The sequence below is a fragment of the Gymnoscopelus microlampas genome (assembly GCF_963454915.1).
Source record: "Gymnoscopelus microlampas genome assembly, chromosome: 4".
Taxonomy (NCBI): Eukaryota; Metazoa; Chordata; class Actinopteri; order Myctophiformes; family Myctophidae; genus Gymnoscopelus; species Gymnoscopelus microlampas.
In genome coordinates, this window is record NC_139941.1 from 23,993,405 (window position 1) to 24,010,073 (window position 16,669).

The window sequence follows — 16,669 nt, forward strand, 5'->3', positions numbered from 1 at the left end:
GCTATGAGTCCACTGTTACATCCTAGGCTCCTCGGGGCAGAAATGTATCACTGCACACTTCTGCTAACAATGGAACGTCGCGTTAGTCTAGACAATATTTTCTTGTTTAAAATGCAGTCGGAGGCAGTTTTCACATGCAAATATTGTAGTGATATAGTAAAAAAAAAAAATGCATAGCTTCCTTCATCCGACTGGATTCAGACAAACCCAGCGACACACACGTGCACGCGCTTATACATACACATGAGTACACAGACATAACCTCTAAAAGCTGTAATGGAGTTTTGCACAACTCTCCAAGGTCTGTCTCCTCTAGAAATAACATTTAGGACTGTTTTGGCTAACCACAAAATCAAAACAGGCATGCACACCCCCTTTTTTAGATACTCGCGTCTACACACACACACACACACACACACACACACACACACACACACACACACACACACACACACACACACACACACACACACACACACACACGCACACACATCAGAGCGGGCGTCCAGCAGAGAGCTTTATTGATTTGCGTCCAGCCACGTTTGTGTGCCTATCATATAATATGGTACCATATGCTCGGAGCTGGAGAGAGTGCGGCCTACATACTGCACTGTGCCATAACGTTGGGATTGTTTTCCTAAGTCTGCTGCATGACAGCAGCGTTTAGTCGCTGCTGTCTTTAATGACCTTGTCTTTTCCCTGAGCGTGAACATTTAGAGAGGCCTGCTCTGTTGGTCTGCAACTTGAGGGATCCTGTCCACCCCGTGGAATGTTCCTCTGTGGAATGTTTTCATTAGCACGTTTTTCACAGCGGACTCTACCGTATACCGTTCTCTACCTCCGTTCTCCTCTTCCTTCCTCTCGTCCCCCCTCTGTTCCACTCCACATTTTCTTCCTCTTTTCTCTCCATTTCGTCTACTCTTTTGCCCCTCTCCTCTCCTCTCTTCTCTCCTTCATTAAAGTGAAAACAAATTGGCAGTCCAGGTTGTGAAACGAGGTAGAAGGTAAACTCACACCGTCAGCACAAAAGCGGGAGCGGTAAAAAGAAGTAATGACACCGACTGTTTAGCCCTTTAGAGACGGCTGGAAGCAGCCAGTTAGAGTTATCATAGTAATGGTAGACACCAGAGAAGACGAAGCAAAAATGAGGACGTTGCCCTCCGAGGAGCAGGAGAACGAATGAAGGAATGAGAAAGAATGACAGAAAGTGAACAAGAAACCCACAAAGAAAGAAACCACGAGTTAAGAGAAAATTTGCGGAAACGTAACAAATAGAGATGTTTGAGCCCTTCGCGTATTCCCCTCACAGCGGCCCCGGGAGCGCATGGCGCGTAAAAGCAGTTCCTGAAGAAAACACTTCCATTACCCTAACAGTGGAGGAGCAGCGCTCGGGGAACAGGGTACGAATGCCGCCCCCTCGCACCCCGTCCCAGATTAGAGCTATACCAGACGACGAGGACAACCCAATCAATATAGCCCCTCCACCATGAGCATCCAGATGCCGCCGACTACACACAGATAGGCACGGCACAGCAATTTGCAGACAAACAAGGGCCTAATTGTTAAGGGCCCTGAAGGTTTTTGAGTGAGGAAAACAAAGATGAAGTATTTTGCAGAGTTAGGAAAGCCTTTCAGTGGCTGTTTAGAAAATGAGAGTGGGGAGTTCAGCGAAAACTTTCTCTGATGTGTGTTGTTAGTGTGCACGGCGGGAGTCCACATGAAAAGTTTTTTGTTTTTTTTCTTTCTTTTTGTTTGCTTCTGAAGTGAGGGAGAATTAGCAAGAAAGGTATTGCATACACGGGCAGTGAGCAAAAAGCTGGGCAGGTTTTTCGTTTTCTTTCTGGAACCCATTTTCGAAGCTTTGGTCAGACTTTAAAGATGTTCAAAGTGGAGAAAGTGATTTTGAAAAAGTCATTTGTGATTTTCATCCTCCGTCGTGCAAGGGTGTCGCTCGCCCCGAGAAAAAAACTGATCCACAAGCTCACTGCGCGTCTCTTCCGCGACGTGCCGTGAGCTTGTGCATCAGTTATTTTCAGTGCGCGACACCATTGTATCGTGAGGTATAAATCGGGCTTAATCTGGAGCCTCATCCCAGCGCTGAAGAGCCGTATTGATTGGCGGTCTTAACTGAAGCTGCCTCCTGATCATCCCTTCATCTTGTTTCTAAAGGGCATGAGGGAGGGAGGGAGGGGAGAGAGAGAGAGAGAGAGAGAGAGAGAGGGAAATGAAGGGAGAGACTGACAGAGTTCACAGAGTGTGTGAAAGAAATCTCGGTATTGCCCTTCAGCAAAAAATCTACTGGACGGACACACACACGCACATGCACACGCACACACACACACACACACACACACACACACACACACACACACACACACACACACACACACACACACACACACACACACACACACACACACACACACACACACACACACACCACTCTCTTTCTAACTTCACACACACATGCATACGTATACTCACATACACTCTCGTTGCTCTGCGCTCTCTCTCCCTCCCTCCCTCCCTCCTTCCCCCTCTCTCTCCCTCTCTTCTTCCCTCCCTCTCTGTGCATCAGTGTGTTTTTTTAGCCCCTCTCTCTCTATTCCTCCACCCCGTCTCCTCCAGCCAAGGGCAGCCAAGGTTTTGTGAGTTTTGGATTTTGCTCAGATCCGTCATTTATTCAGTTTGTTTTATAAAGTTTCCTGCTTCCTCCCTCCCTCTCTCTCTCTCTCTCTCTCTCTCTCTCTCTCTCTCTCTCTCTCTCTCTCTCTCTCTCTCTCTCTCTCTCTCTCTCTCTCTCTCTCTCTCTCTCTCTCTCTCTCTCACACACTCACTTTTCCTCATTCTTTACTTTACCAGAATGGGGATGATCAACATCATCTCAGTTATATGCACAGATGGTAGACAAGAATCAATACTTCTCTCTCAATACCCCAATCTAGATGAAGTCTGTCCTATAATGGGACGATTTGGCTCAATAGGTTTTCTATCCATATCACGGTAGAGAGAGAGAAAGAGACAGACAGAGAGACAGACAAACAGACAGACAGAAAGGCAGACAGACAGACAGACAGAGAGCAGGTGGTCGTGGTGCATTTGTAGCCTGCAGGCCCCTGTGTCCGTCTGTGATGTTTATGATTAAACTTCTCAAGTGCTAATGGCAATGTCACTCCTCTATCTCACCTGAACACCGTGTCTCTGCAGATTGAATACGCCCACAGAGACGCCAGGCAGTGCGGGCATTGTGGGAGGAGAATTGACCGAGCCATTGATTCATGTCCAACTGAATTATTAACAGATTGATTGAAGAAAACAAAAGCAGACAATGCACGTATAACCGCTCATCAGATGCTTCTCCTCCATGAGAAAAGTCCACTCTCACACAGAAAGTTTCTTTGTGTTTCAACTCGATGTTTGCTACATGATGATAAACAACTTTTTTTTTTTTAATCAAGACTTTTTAAGTTGCACTCTAAAGGTAACGTGAGGCTGCTTTCACCTTCAAAAGAAAATTAACAAAAAATAGAGTGCTGTACAAAATAAGGTGCAAAGGGTCAGAAGTCCTGCTCTTTGGTGTATGGGGTAATGTACTTAAAGAAACTAAAGTCCAAGACAGTCCTCTTTGAAAAACCTTTATTATATTGGCTCATCTACTGTATGAAAATCTAAAACGAAGAACTAAAGGAACAGAGAACTAAAGGTTCGGGCTGTACAGTACGTCACACCACCAATCCGACCGATATGTCTGAGTCATAGTGTTGGGGGCTTTTTCATAGTCTGTCTGTGTCCCTTTTGTGCCCATATATGGAGATATCTGTATCTGTCAGTCCTTGTCCCTTGTATGCCCATATATGGAGATCCCTGATGTCATTAGTAAATGGCCATACCCTGTATATGTGCATTCCCATATATTGGTTGGCAACTGGATCTCCATATATGCCTATTTATGGGCGTATTGGGTTTGTCTATGGTTATGTCTGTGTCATAGTGACATGCCTATGTATGGGCGTATCAGGTTTATTTATGGTTATGTCTTAGTCATAGCTACATGCCTATATATGGGCGTATCAGGTTTGTTTATGGTTATGTCTGAGTCATAGTTACATGCCTATATATGGGCGTATCAGGTTTGTTTATGGCCGTGGTCCTGCCTATATATAAGTTCTTTACTAAATGTAATCTAACAACAAATATCTTCTGTTATGGGGTCCCTGGCAGAAAATCTTTTCAAATGGGAGGTCCGTGGCCTAATGCAAATCAATTACAGTGTCCTTGACATGTTTGAAACCCACAGTTGTAGATGAGCAAAAATAAACAAGGCTCTTAAAAGTTTTTTTCACTTAGAGTGCCTTGAATGGTTGCTTTAAGAAAATGAACTTGGTGACACAAGAGAATTCTGTAGTTTTACATTTTCAGAGCAAGCTGTTCCGTCCACTAGCCTAATGTACAGTACACTGCCCAAGATCATAACAGATAGGAATTCACTCTTTTCTATTAGCTTGTCCTTGCGCTTTGTTTATTCTAGAGGCCAAATAAAGGGGAAGTGTCTTGTGCGTGCGAGGCCAACTTAAACACAATAGCCCTGTTGTCATTTTGCTTATGGAATTCTGCTAGTGTCTGACCCTAGTAAGCCGCTCTGGAATCTGTCCTTAGTCCTTACAGCTTCTTGAGGAGAGAGTGTGAGTGTGAGTGTGTGTGTGTGTGCGTGTGCGTGCCCATGTTACCGTACTGTTCAGCTTTCAGAGAGAAAGCTGCGGTTTGACCACGTAGAGATGTGATGATGCTTGGCACAGCCACCAGCTTCATTACAATGTCAACACTCATCCATGTCATATGACCTCTGCTAAAGGGTAAAAAAACTCATTTATATAGCGCCTTTATCCAAAGTGCTTTACAATGTCCATTACATTCACCCATACATTCACCCATACATACACACACACACACACACACACACACACACACACACACACACACACACACACACACACACACACAGACACAGACACAGACACACACACACACACACACACACACACAGCAGTTAGGGGTTCTGTGTCTTCTGTGTCTTCTTCTGTGTCTTCTGTGTCTTCAAAAATAGCAGATCTACAAGCTCATAGCGCGGCTATGATCTTGTAGATCTGCTATTTTTGAATAGCCCAAAGTATAAAATAATGGTTAAAGTGGTTAAAATCAAAATAGACAGATCTTAATGGGTTAAATCAGAAGTCAGGATTGGATCGATTCCCAAGCGGCCGCTCTACCACCTGAGTCACTACTGCCCCCACTACTTCCTGTAGACACTATTAAGAACTATTAAAGCTTCAATCCAATACTTATTTTCATGAATAAATCATTATTATATCCATGTGTATGGTGGGGCAATCGTAATAAATTAAAATGTTCACATGTGCCATTGTCACCCATGCTTTCCTTACTGCTAGTGTGGGAAAAGTGACTGGTGTTGTATCAAACATATCTGAAGTCCTGGCAGCATTATCTCTGCCAGGGCTGAATGCAGGGGTGGAGGTATTGTTTTCACGTGTGTGTGTGTGTGTGTGTGTGTGTGTGTGTGTGTGTGTGTGTGTGTGTGTGTGTGTGTGTGTGTGTGTGTGTGTGTGTGTGTGTGTGTGTGTGTGTGTGTGTGTGTGTGTGTGTGTGTGTGTGTGTGTGCGCGCGGGGGTGTGTGTGTGCGCGTGCGGGGGTGTGTGTGTGCGCGTGCGGGGGTGTGTGTGTGCGCGTGCGGGGGTGTGTGTGTGTGTGTGTGCGTGCCTGGGTCGCAACAGTGTGTGTCCGCTGCGCGTGTCTGCGGCTAATCTCATGATTCTGAACTACCATGCGGATTAGCTCAAATGACTTGCGCACGCTGAACTCAATTCCTGAAGATGTTTCAAATCCTTCAATGACAAGTATGTTATTTTTGGGAATTTATAACCTCAGACCTACCATCCCTCCTGGCAATGGAATATGTGTCTGTGACTGTATGGAGTGGGACTAGCCAATCGGGCACAAGCTGTCCGCCCAGTGTAAAGGATCAGCACTATGCCAATTCGCTTGAAGCCGTGCACCTATTGGTTCAAAGTTACTACTCCATGCATGTAAAAAAAAAGATTTGTCTGTCTCTTCCACACACCTGCACTATGTCGCAGTGTCGCACACACGCATACACGTGCACCCCACACACACACAGAGACAGCACACATGTATTGTGCACATGTGCACGCGCATGGGAGAGAGACGCTGTACCCTGCGCACCAATGACATGTGTGCATTGTACATGTACTGGACGCAGAGAGAGAGTGTACAGTAAGAATTATCATTGCTGTGTGCTTCCTGGTGGACATCTGCGTGGGACTGAGCACCCCTCTCTAGATGTGTCCTATATTAGTGTCTGATTTAATCCAAACATATCCATGTTCCTGTTACCTGGTCCGTCGATTCCATTGTCACTCTGCTGGATACCGTGGAATTGTGGATTGCGCCTCCACCTTTCACTAAGGGTCTCTGTCCTGCATGTAGGGTTGAATGGTACATTTAAATACCTTGGTTAAAGGTAGGGTAAGTGATTTACTTTGGTTAAAATACGTGTTAAATAGCTCTATATTCTGATAGTACTCATTGCTATAGAGTGTTTGTTCAGTAAAAGGAGTCTCCCATATTTCTCCAGCTCTTTATTAAACAGAAAATGCATTTTCAGTGCTCTCTCCTGATTGGCTTAAATGTTGTCACCTACCTGAAAATGTACTATATTCTCTTTACTTAAGAGCTGAAGAGACCAGCTGTGACCGAACAAACGCTCTGTAGCAATGATTACAATCAGAATATAGTACTTTAACCTTTTTAACAAAAAAAAAGAAAATACCCAAAAATATCACTTACTCTACCTTTAACTCTACTTGTAACAGAGTACTGCTACATTGCAATATCGATACTTGTGTGTAAGTAAAACATGTGAGTACTTCTTCCATCACTGCTGTTTACTAGAAAGTTGCTCTCAGTAGGATGCAAATCTCCACCAGGAGGCATCATGCCCTTTTAACACATTGACTGCCAATGACGAGATTTCTTGTAATTTTTCTCCAAGGCTCAGACCGCCAATGAAAAGATTCTGGTCATGTGGTGTTTTCAGTGGTTTACCTTAGAGAGCGCTCTTCCACAGCCTGTGAATGATCCCAGGATAACCCAAGAAGAGTACACCCAGAAATCACGTGATCACAACAAAATGAAGCTGGTTTCGTTTAGTATAATACGATTTATTAAAGTACATTTTCTCTGCTTTCTGTTGCTTTTTGGCGAAAACAAGTCACATTAAACTGGCCATAACTATGGAAGGGATTATCCCTACAGCACGCTAGCCTCACAGGACACGTATCCATCACTTGGAGGGAAGATTAATCTGTGATTTATTAATTTACAAGAAATAATAGTTGTCGTTGACTGATTTGAAAAATATTCAAGAATTGATGTTCAGCGTGCACACGCACGCACGCACGCGAGCGAATGCATGAGTTCCTGGCAGAGATAGAAACTTGTTTGACGTACCAGTTATGAGTTGCCAGATGCAAGTTAATGCCTTTCACTCAGATTCAAATTATGTTCAGTGCATACTGAGTATTGTGTAACATCATACTATTATGACTGTATACAAAATGCTGAGCATATGACACATTTTAATCATTATTGAATTATATTATTTTGTAGTCAGCCCATGACTTGACTCTCTGTTTAGGATGCTTCATCATAACATCATATGATGAGCATACTTTAACATGTGATGAGTGACATCACATGTGATCACGTACGGGGCCAAAAGGGTCACGAACGGGATTTGAACTTGCCGATGCCGTCACCAGTACGTGACGTGCTCCTTTTGCCAGCTGTGCCACCGGGGCTGTTAATGCTTCCACACGGGCAGCTTTGGTATTGGAACGAGCAGGTAGCAACAGTATAAGAGTGGCTGTCGTGAACTCTTTTCTCTTTTACGAGGCTAATAAAGGAATTGTGAAGAACCGCTCAGGTTATGGAATGCTCAGCCCCCCCCCCCCCAACACACCCCCCCCCCCCCCAACACACCCCCCTTTTCCCCTCGAGATAAGAATGCTAACATATAAGAGGAGAAATTGGGGTGGGCCCCGTACACATTCCCCTAGTTACCTTTGTCACGCATGATGGAGTGTAGGGTTTACAAACCTGGCCTCCAGAATTTCTTTCGTTGACCCTGCTCAGTTGAGTTTGTGTGAGCGTATGAGGGTGTGTGTGTGTGTGTGTGTGTGTGTGTGTGTGTGTGTGTGTGTGTGTGTGTGTGTGTGTGTGTGTGTGTGTGTGTGTGTGTGTGTGTACGTGTGTGTGTACGTGTGTGTGTGTGTGTGTGTGTGTGTGTGTGTGTGTGTGTGTGTGTGAGAGAGAGACACAGTGTTTTTCAGTCTGCCGGTGCTCTGATATTGTGCAGGGATGAGAGTGCGTGAGTGGGACCAGACCTTTAGCTGTCCCAAGCATTGCCTGACCTGGTTTTAAAAAGCACATTCAGAACCGTTCACCGTGGAATTCTTTGACACTGCCTTGTTGGCTTCCCCAGGCGTATCTCGCTTTTTTAGAACTCAAGCTTTTTTCCCCCTCACTTAATGAGCAGACCATTGCTTAACCTCATGTGCCAACGTATCTGTAATTCATTCCGGGGCACTTAAATTGGAGCGTCGAAGTTATTGCATCGTTCAGCATAAATTTTCCCCCGTCCTCTTTCTTTATTTTGTAGCATTGAACTCTTCTACTCTGTCATTTCCTCCTTTCTTTCTGTCCCTCTCTCTCTCTCTCTCTCTCTCTCTCTCTCTCTCTCTCTCTCTCTCTCTCTCTCTCTCTCTCGTCCCCCAAGGCTTATCAGAGCCAGAGAGCTATCTGCCAGTTGTCCGGTCACTCATTTAGAAACTTTACAACTGGAGCTTTTCCTCTGGGCAGTTTTAAGACGGCCATAAATCTGCCCTGTATCAAATCCAGCCCCGTTTAAGCTGCTTTTTACTAAGACCTGATGCACCGCATTCTTCTGCCGGCTAAACGGGCCCTTTTAAACATTTACCCCAAATGTATTTAGTGGTTGACTGATGGACCCCCTGCATGTGAGTGGACAGGGAACTCAGTGGCAGGGAGATGGTTGTATCGCTTTATGGGGGCCCTGGACAAAGCAATGGCTGCCATATGGCCAAAGACTAGAGGAAAGCATGATTTATACTTGGTTGTATGACAGTGTCCGGCGCCGAAAGTAGCCGATCTACAAGCTCACAACTCAGTGGCAGGGAGCTGGTTGTCTCGCTTTATGGGGGGCGAGGACGAAGCAATTGCTGCAATATGGCCAAAGTGGAAAGTCTGATACATACTTTAGTTATACAGAAAATAGCCAATGTACAAGTTCACAACGCATTTGTGAGCTTGTAGATCTGCTATATTTGGCATAAGGGTTGAAAGTTGAAAATAAAAAATAAAGAAATCAATTAGTGTTTAGGAAGAACTGTTGTACAGTTGTTTTCTCTGACATCTACACACGTGCTCAGGTGTATGTATGTGCACTTAATAATGTGAGGGTTCGCACCTTTGCATTTACAGCAGCCGATAATCTTTTTTCTTTCCGGCGGGTCGTTTCCTCCAGCGGTGTTCAGCGGCCTTGATATATCCGGATATATTCTCTCTCTTCATCTCCCCTATTGTTTTTTTTTTCTTTTTCTTTTTCTTTGTTCTCTCTCTCTCAATCTCTCTCTCGCCGTGCGCTCTCGCTTTCTCACTTTATTTCATTTCCTGGGCGTTGATTGCCAGCAGCACTCCGAGAGCGTTCTCTCCACGCGTGGCCTAATATGATATGCATCTTTGTGTTTGTGTATCTGATTATCGATTTATGACCCCCCCTTTTCTCCCTCACCCCCCCCCCACCCTCCCCCGACTGCAATACCTGAACGGCTGCACAGCATTTGTCATCTTTACGACATGCTTTAGTGCAGCGGTTACCCGCAAAAGGCCCCGACGTTGGCGGTAAATGTATATTTTACGCGTTGATGGAGTGCATTTGCATCACAAGAACAGGGTCTTAAAAAAAAGAATAGAGGGGAAAAAAAAGAAAGCGAAATGTCCGGTTGTTAAAATGAGAGCTGTGAGGAGCACAATGATGGAGAGAGAGAGAGAGAGAGAGAGAGAGAAAGTTACCTCTAGAACACCATGCCACTCACCCCTCAGCCCCGATGTGTGAAGCTGATGAGCAGCTGTCAACACACACACACACACACACACACACACACACACACACACACAAAAGCACACACAAAAGCACACTAAAGCACTCACTCGAACAGCATGTTAAAACAAGCGATGCTTTTTGTCAAACAGCACGTCAGACATGCATCTCTTTGTCCTTCTCACTCCACCTCCCCTCCTCTCTCTCTCTCTCTCTCTCTCTCTCTCTCTCTCTCTCTCTCTCTCTCTCTCTCTCTCTCTCTCTCTCTCTCGTAAACCCTGACAACAGCGTATTACCCGTCAGGCGGCATTACACCACCTTCAGATCTACAGGACAGCATCTTTGAAGTTAAAATGAGGGAAAAATATCATAAGTACAGGCCTTGCTCCAGATAGCTGTGGCTGCTCTCCCAGATCCTTCTAGAAGATTAGAAGCATCAGTGAGTAGCAATCTGCCCTATCATATGGCTCTCCTACAAACTTGGCAGCCGGCAAGGAGGAGGGGTAGCTCAGTACAGTACACTGGAATCAGGGCTGTAGGAAAATAAAGAAAAGCCTCGTATCCAGAGCCGTAGATCCCCACGAGTCGTGCCGTGGAAATAACCAGCGCTCCCAGTAGATTTTGATGGCATGTTCAATGAGCTAAATGTTGCCTAGCAACAAAATACCATTTCAGCCAGTACGCGCAGTTTTGCCTGACAACAATCTTTTTTTTTCCCCTCTCCTTTCGCTCAGAGAGGTTACAGCCAGATCGCTGCTTTTTGAAACAGCTCCCGACCTCACCGCACGTCACAAGCCTTTTCACTAGATGCCTCTTGCTCTGCCAGTCGGCCAATCGCCGTATAGCTACAGCGCTGGCTCCGGCCCTCATGTCTTAACCCATTCAATCCGGGAAGGCATCTGTGTCATTTTAGATTTTTAACTCAAATCTTTGCTTCTGGGGATTCTATAAATGTCTTCTAAATCCTAACAGTTTTTTTGGTTTTGTTTACTTATGTTGCTATAGTATCAGTGGTTCTCAACCTTTTTTCATGTCAAGGACCATCCAAAATGATATGTATTTGGCCGTGGACCAACATCTCAAAATGTTTTGTTCCAGAGACCCCCAAAACCAAAGATTTGAGTTAAAAATCTTTGCTTTAAACATATATATATTCAAAGATTTGCAAAATATTCAAGATTCTTCGAAAATAGCAGATCTACAAGCTCAGCACTCGGTGCCGCGCTATGAGCTTGTATATCTGCTATTTTTGAACAGGCAAAGTATAAAATAATTGTTTTAAGTGGTTAAACACAGATGCGTTCCCGGTCTTAATGGGTTAAAAAGAGCCCGGAGCTCCAAATACCAAGCAGGTGTGGTGATGTCATGGCGTCTCATTCGGCATGCCACGGACCCATGCGAAAAGGGCACACGGCCCTGTTCTGGAGAGTAGCACTGTAGCCTGCCAGCGCTGGGAAACGAACAAGGGATGAGGGCTTTTATGGGAGGCTGCTTTTCTCTCGCTGCCAGGCTGGTGGAGAGAGGGGAGTTGCTGGATACAGAATAGTGAATGCCTCTGTTACACAAGAGTTTCACCAGCCATGACTTGTTCCAAGTCTGCCGTCAGCCCCATATCTCATTCCAAAATGCCAATTAACTGAAATTGTTTATAAAAAACACGAGAGTACACAGTGTTTAGCTTTATGGGAGAACATAGTTTCCTAGTTGTAGGCCATTTTGAATTTGTTAGAGGTTTTGATTTGTTTGATAGTACAATTAGGTTTTCTTAATCTTAATTGGCTTTCAGTTCAAAAATAATAACATTACAGTCGTAGTCGCTGCACGGCTACTGTCTGTATGCGAGCGTAACAGCATTTCAGAATGTCGGAAATGCAACTTGATGAGGCCTGCGTTTCTCAAGCTCCATGACTCTACAGTATTAACAACAACAGCAGCGAAATGGTCATCGTGTATTTTTGTATTGTTTTACTGTTGTTTGTGTAGGACCAAGGGGTTTTAATGTTTATGGTCCGGGGTGCACATAACTTTTTAGGTCTAGTCCTCCTGCGCCTAATGGCTGTACATGGGGCCAATGCGTGCTTTAGCGTGATTGTGTGAGTGTGGCTTCAGGAAGTAAATTCCTCGCCTCCATCTCCAGGCTTTTATTTTTTAGTTTTGCTAAAAAATAAAAGCTTGGAAATTCCTATCCCAGCTGTTGCTACGCAAAAGCGCCTCGCGTCGTCTGATGTGCCGTGCATTATTTATTTTGGGTGTGCATGCGCACCTGCGCACATAGCACCCCTGTTTATGGTCCACAATAGAAACAAGCCTTTGGCTTTTTTGCGATTTAGCCATATGGCTTTTTTTACGTACTGTAAAGTATTTACCTTTTAAACTGTCAATAAAATATTTTAGTTTAGTTTATTTCAGTCCATTTTGTGGTAACATAGTTCAAATTTCATAGATAATATAAAAAAGAAAAAAGAAGAGATAAAAGTAAAAAAGAAAAGATAACCACATTTCTGACCAAAAAGGTACAGGCTGAAGCCGTAGCTTATTACGCCTACGCTTTTACAATCAAGTCATGTGAGTTCTATCACATGATTTCACTGTTGCAACTCAAACATTTCATATTTGCCGCAAACCCGCAATTAGAAAATGATTCAGGGTTTGATTGGGGGCCATTTTGTGTCAGCCGTGCTTTCTCGGCAAGTGAAGCTGCACTAAATTAGCATTAATGAAGGTAATGCCCTCCCATCAGCTTGACGGGTCCATTTTTCTTTTTTTTTTAGATCTCTTTTAATTGTAATTAAGCTCTGATTAACGAGCTAGGGGAAGCGGTTCATTCTCTTTACAACAATATAATATTAATATAATATATTATGAAGGCAATCAAGGGTTTGTCATTGTACTTGCTAATGAGGCTCAGCTACATGTCATAACAAACTTGCCTTCAGTCCATTAGCAGTGGTGAAACCGAGTCCATGGGGGCATCATCTCCACTACCCTTAACCCATTCAATCCGGGAAAGTATCTCTGTCATTTTAGATGTCTTTGGCTATTCAAAAATAGCAGATATACAAGCTCATAGCACGGCACCGAGTGCCACGCTATGAGCTTGTATATCTGCTATTTAAATGCAAATCTTTGAATATATATATATATGTTTTTAACTCAAATCTTTGCTTCTGGGGGTCCCTGGAACAAAATATTTTGAGATGGGGGGGGGTCCGCGGACAAATACATATCATTTTGGGGGTCCTTGACATAAAAAAAGTTTGAGAACTACTATATTATTATATTATTATATATTACTATAGCAACATGCGTTTTTTTCAAAATAAACTGTTAGGATGTAGAAGACATTTGTAGAATCCCCAGAAGGAAAGATTTGAGTTAAAACATGTTCGCTTTAAAAAACATATGTTCAAAGAATTTGCAAAAAAAATCATGTTTTAAAAAAAAGAAAATAGCTCATAGCCACACTATGAGCTTGTAGATCTCGCCTATTTTGAATAGCCCAAAGTATAACATAATGGTTATAGCAAAAAAATCTAAAATGACACAGTATGCGTTCCCTGATTGAAAGGGTTAAGCTCCAACTACAGTGTAGCACTCAACAGGTTCCATATAGTGATCCAGCAACACACAGTACATCAGTGAAGACACATCCCTCGTTGCAAGAGGCTAAAACGGAGAACAATCTCAGGATTGTTATAATCCAGTGGAAAGCTACCAATTTGTGAGATGGCCGGTTTTGACCCTGCACTGAAGTTTGAAGTTCCTCCCTTCGCTCCTTATTTCACCACAAGTCTGTCTTCCCTCTCCAGCAACCATTTGAAATGCATTGGAAGAGCTGAGAGAAGAACAGAGGGAACTCTTTCCGACTATGTCCTAGAGTTTATCCCATTCAAACCGGGAACGCATCTGTGTCATTTTTTTGTATTTCTTTGGGCTATTTTATTTTTTTATCGTGATTTTTTTATTTTTGTGCAAATCTCTGAATATATATTTTTTAAAGCGAACGTTTGTTAAATATTTTGTTCCATCGACCTCCAGAAGCTAAGATTTTAGTTACAAATGTTCGCAAAAAAAAAAGAAAAGATTTGCCCTAATTTTCACGCATTTTTTTTTTTTGCAGATCTGCAAGCTCATAGCGCGGCACTCGGTGCCTTATATACATTTTGGCCATTTGAATATAGGAAACTTGAAATGGGACATTCTGCATAATGAGTACTTTTACTTTTGGTACTTTAAGTACATTTTGATGCCGATACTTTTGTACTTTTACTCAATACATTTTGAATTCCGGACTTTTACTTGTAACAGAGTATTTCTATATTGCAGTATAGATACTTTTACTTAAGTTACTTGCATTCTTTCCTCTGCCATCGTGTGTGTGTGTGTGTGTGTGTGTGTGTGTGTGTGTGTGTGTGTGTGTGTGTGTGTGTGTGTGTGTGTGTGTGTGTGTGTGTGTGTATCTCTCTGTGTCTGTTTGTCTGTCTCTCTCTCTCTCTCTCACACATTCATTCTCTCCACTCACTGACTCTGTCATTGGTGTCTTTGTCTGTTTATCTATAGATCTATGTCTTTGTTGTGTATGTCTCTCTACTTGAACTGGAATTGATTCCTAAACGGCAGTGCTAGCGAGGAAGACACTGCAATAAAGAGGCAAAGAGAGAGAGAGAGAGAGAGAGAGACCCAGTCAATGATAGAGAGCGAGGGAACGGGAGAGAATTAACACAATGGGAAAAAAAAGAAAAGAAAAGAAAAGCGATCGCTGGAGAAGATATACAGATCATAATCTGGGCAAGAGCCGGAGAACTGTCACCACGCAGCGCTCTCGTCCAGAACGCGCACAATGTGAGGCGTCTTAGGCTGCGAAATTGGGAAAGCTGTGAAACACTTTGTCAGTGTTTTGGCAACAGCGAGCGAGTGTGTGTTCTACATATGTGCGACTGTTTATACATAATTTCCCCTGGAAAGTGTCACGCTCGCAGGGCGGGCGGGGTTTGGTTCTGGGTGGGTTGCGGTTAACCCCTCGGGGTCTCCTGGGTGACTCTGCCTCTGCTCATTGTCAGACTCTCTGGCTTTGGCCTGTCTTTGGCGCTGTGCGATGGTCTGACTGGCTGTTAGCCACCACACACTCTCCTCTCTGTCTCTGACAACACCAATACCTCATTAGCTCACTGTCACAGCCGTACCCAGGGTTTTGAGAAATGCCGAGGTCCAAAGTTCGAGCCTGCCTGGGGGAAATTCTTCTGGAGAGCAAAAGTTGGATAACACGTTTGCATCATTTGGGATTTTAATTGTAGAAATGTGTCTCAGACAGTGCATAAACGTAAGAAAAATGTGTTATACAGTAATATATTTATATTATGTTCATAATATTTATACAATAATACCATATTATTACTTTACAATTATGCTATAGGTGTTTGAGTTATTGCCAAAGAACATATATATCTCTGGTAAATACATTGTCTGAATTGGATCAGGTCAGTTCTTGTTTGTAATTAACTGCACAGGGTCATAATGCTAATCTTATCCTACTCTTGTCAACACCACCTTCTCCCTTTTCATTGTCTCCGCCAGGCCGAAGGCGTGGCAGAGCCTATGTTTTGCACCCTGTCTGTCCGTCCGTGTGTCGTGTGTGTGTCCGCCTGTCTGTGAACAGCTAATCTCCAGCACCGTTCACGATTGCAGCGAAACTGTGCACGTACACTCCCTCGGCGCCAGAGCAGAACCTCTGTCCGGAATATTTCAGATTGGCCTGATATAGCGCCACCAGGAGGCCGATTTTTGCAAAACACATTTTTGGGGCGGTGTAACCGCCCCCTATAAGTGAGTTTTGAACACTGACCAATCCTGCACCGTGATTGGCCAATAGTCTACAACGCAGTCTACAACCCTAACCCTTCCACAGTCAATGCAAATCTATACTTTTGCAAAGTCAGCCAATCACATTACAGCTAGTGTCATCACCTCTAGCTGTAATGTGATTGGCTGACTTTGCAAATTCAGGACTGTGATTGGCTAGCGAAACACATGACACATGTGCAGCCCTATGAATAGCAGTATGGACTTAAAAAAAAGTCAATTGTCCTTTTATTTAAGTGAGTCATGTTGTGATGACCACACACCGCCCACTTCACACTGGGTGTGATTTTTTATTTTAAATATATTTCTCTTACAGATTGTGTCCTAACATCACGCAAATCGGTACACAGTATCTCTAGCAGTAACGGTTTTGGATTTGGCTTCCACACGACAGCGCTACACGTGAAGCAACCAGGGCACCTGGAGGTTGCTGAGTCAAGTTGTTCACATAAACAAAGCACCACTGTGCAAGTAAAGAATCTGTAGCAGCCACAAAATCATCCACTTCACCACCTTGAAAAAAATACAGAGGTCTGACCTCAGTGGTGGGTAGAGCCATGCTCAGCGTCCTCCAATACAACACCCAGTCCCAGA

General features: G+C 43.8%; 1 protein-coding gene across 1 annotated transcript in view; it reads left to right on the top strand.

Moving 5' to 3' along the window:
- The window catches only part of fbxl17 (F-box and leucine-rich repeat protein 17), a 273,887-nt gene that overhangs the window by 256,227 nt on the left and 991 nt on the right, over positions 1 to 16,669 (top strand). The window lies entirely within an intron of this gene.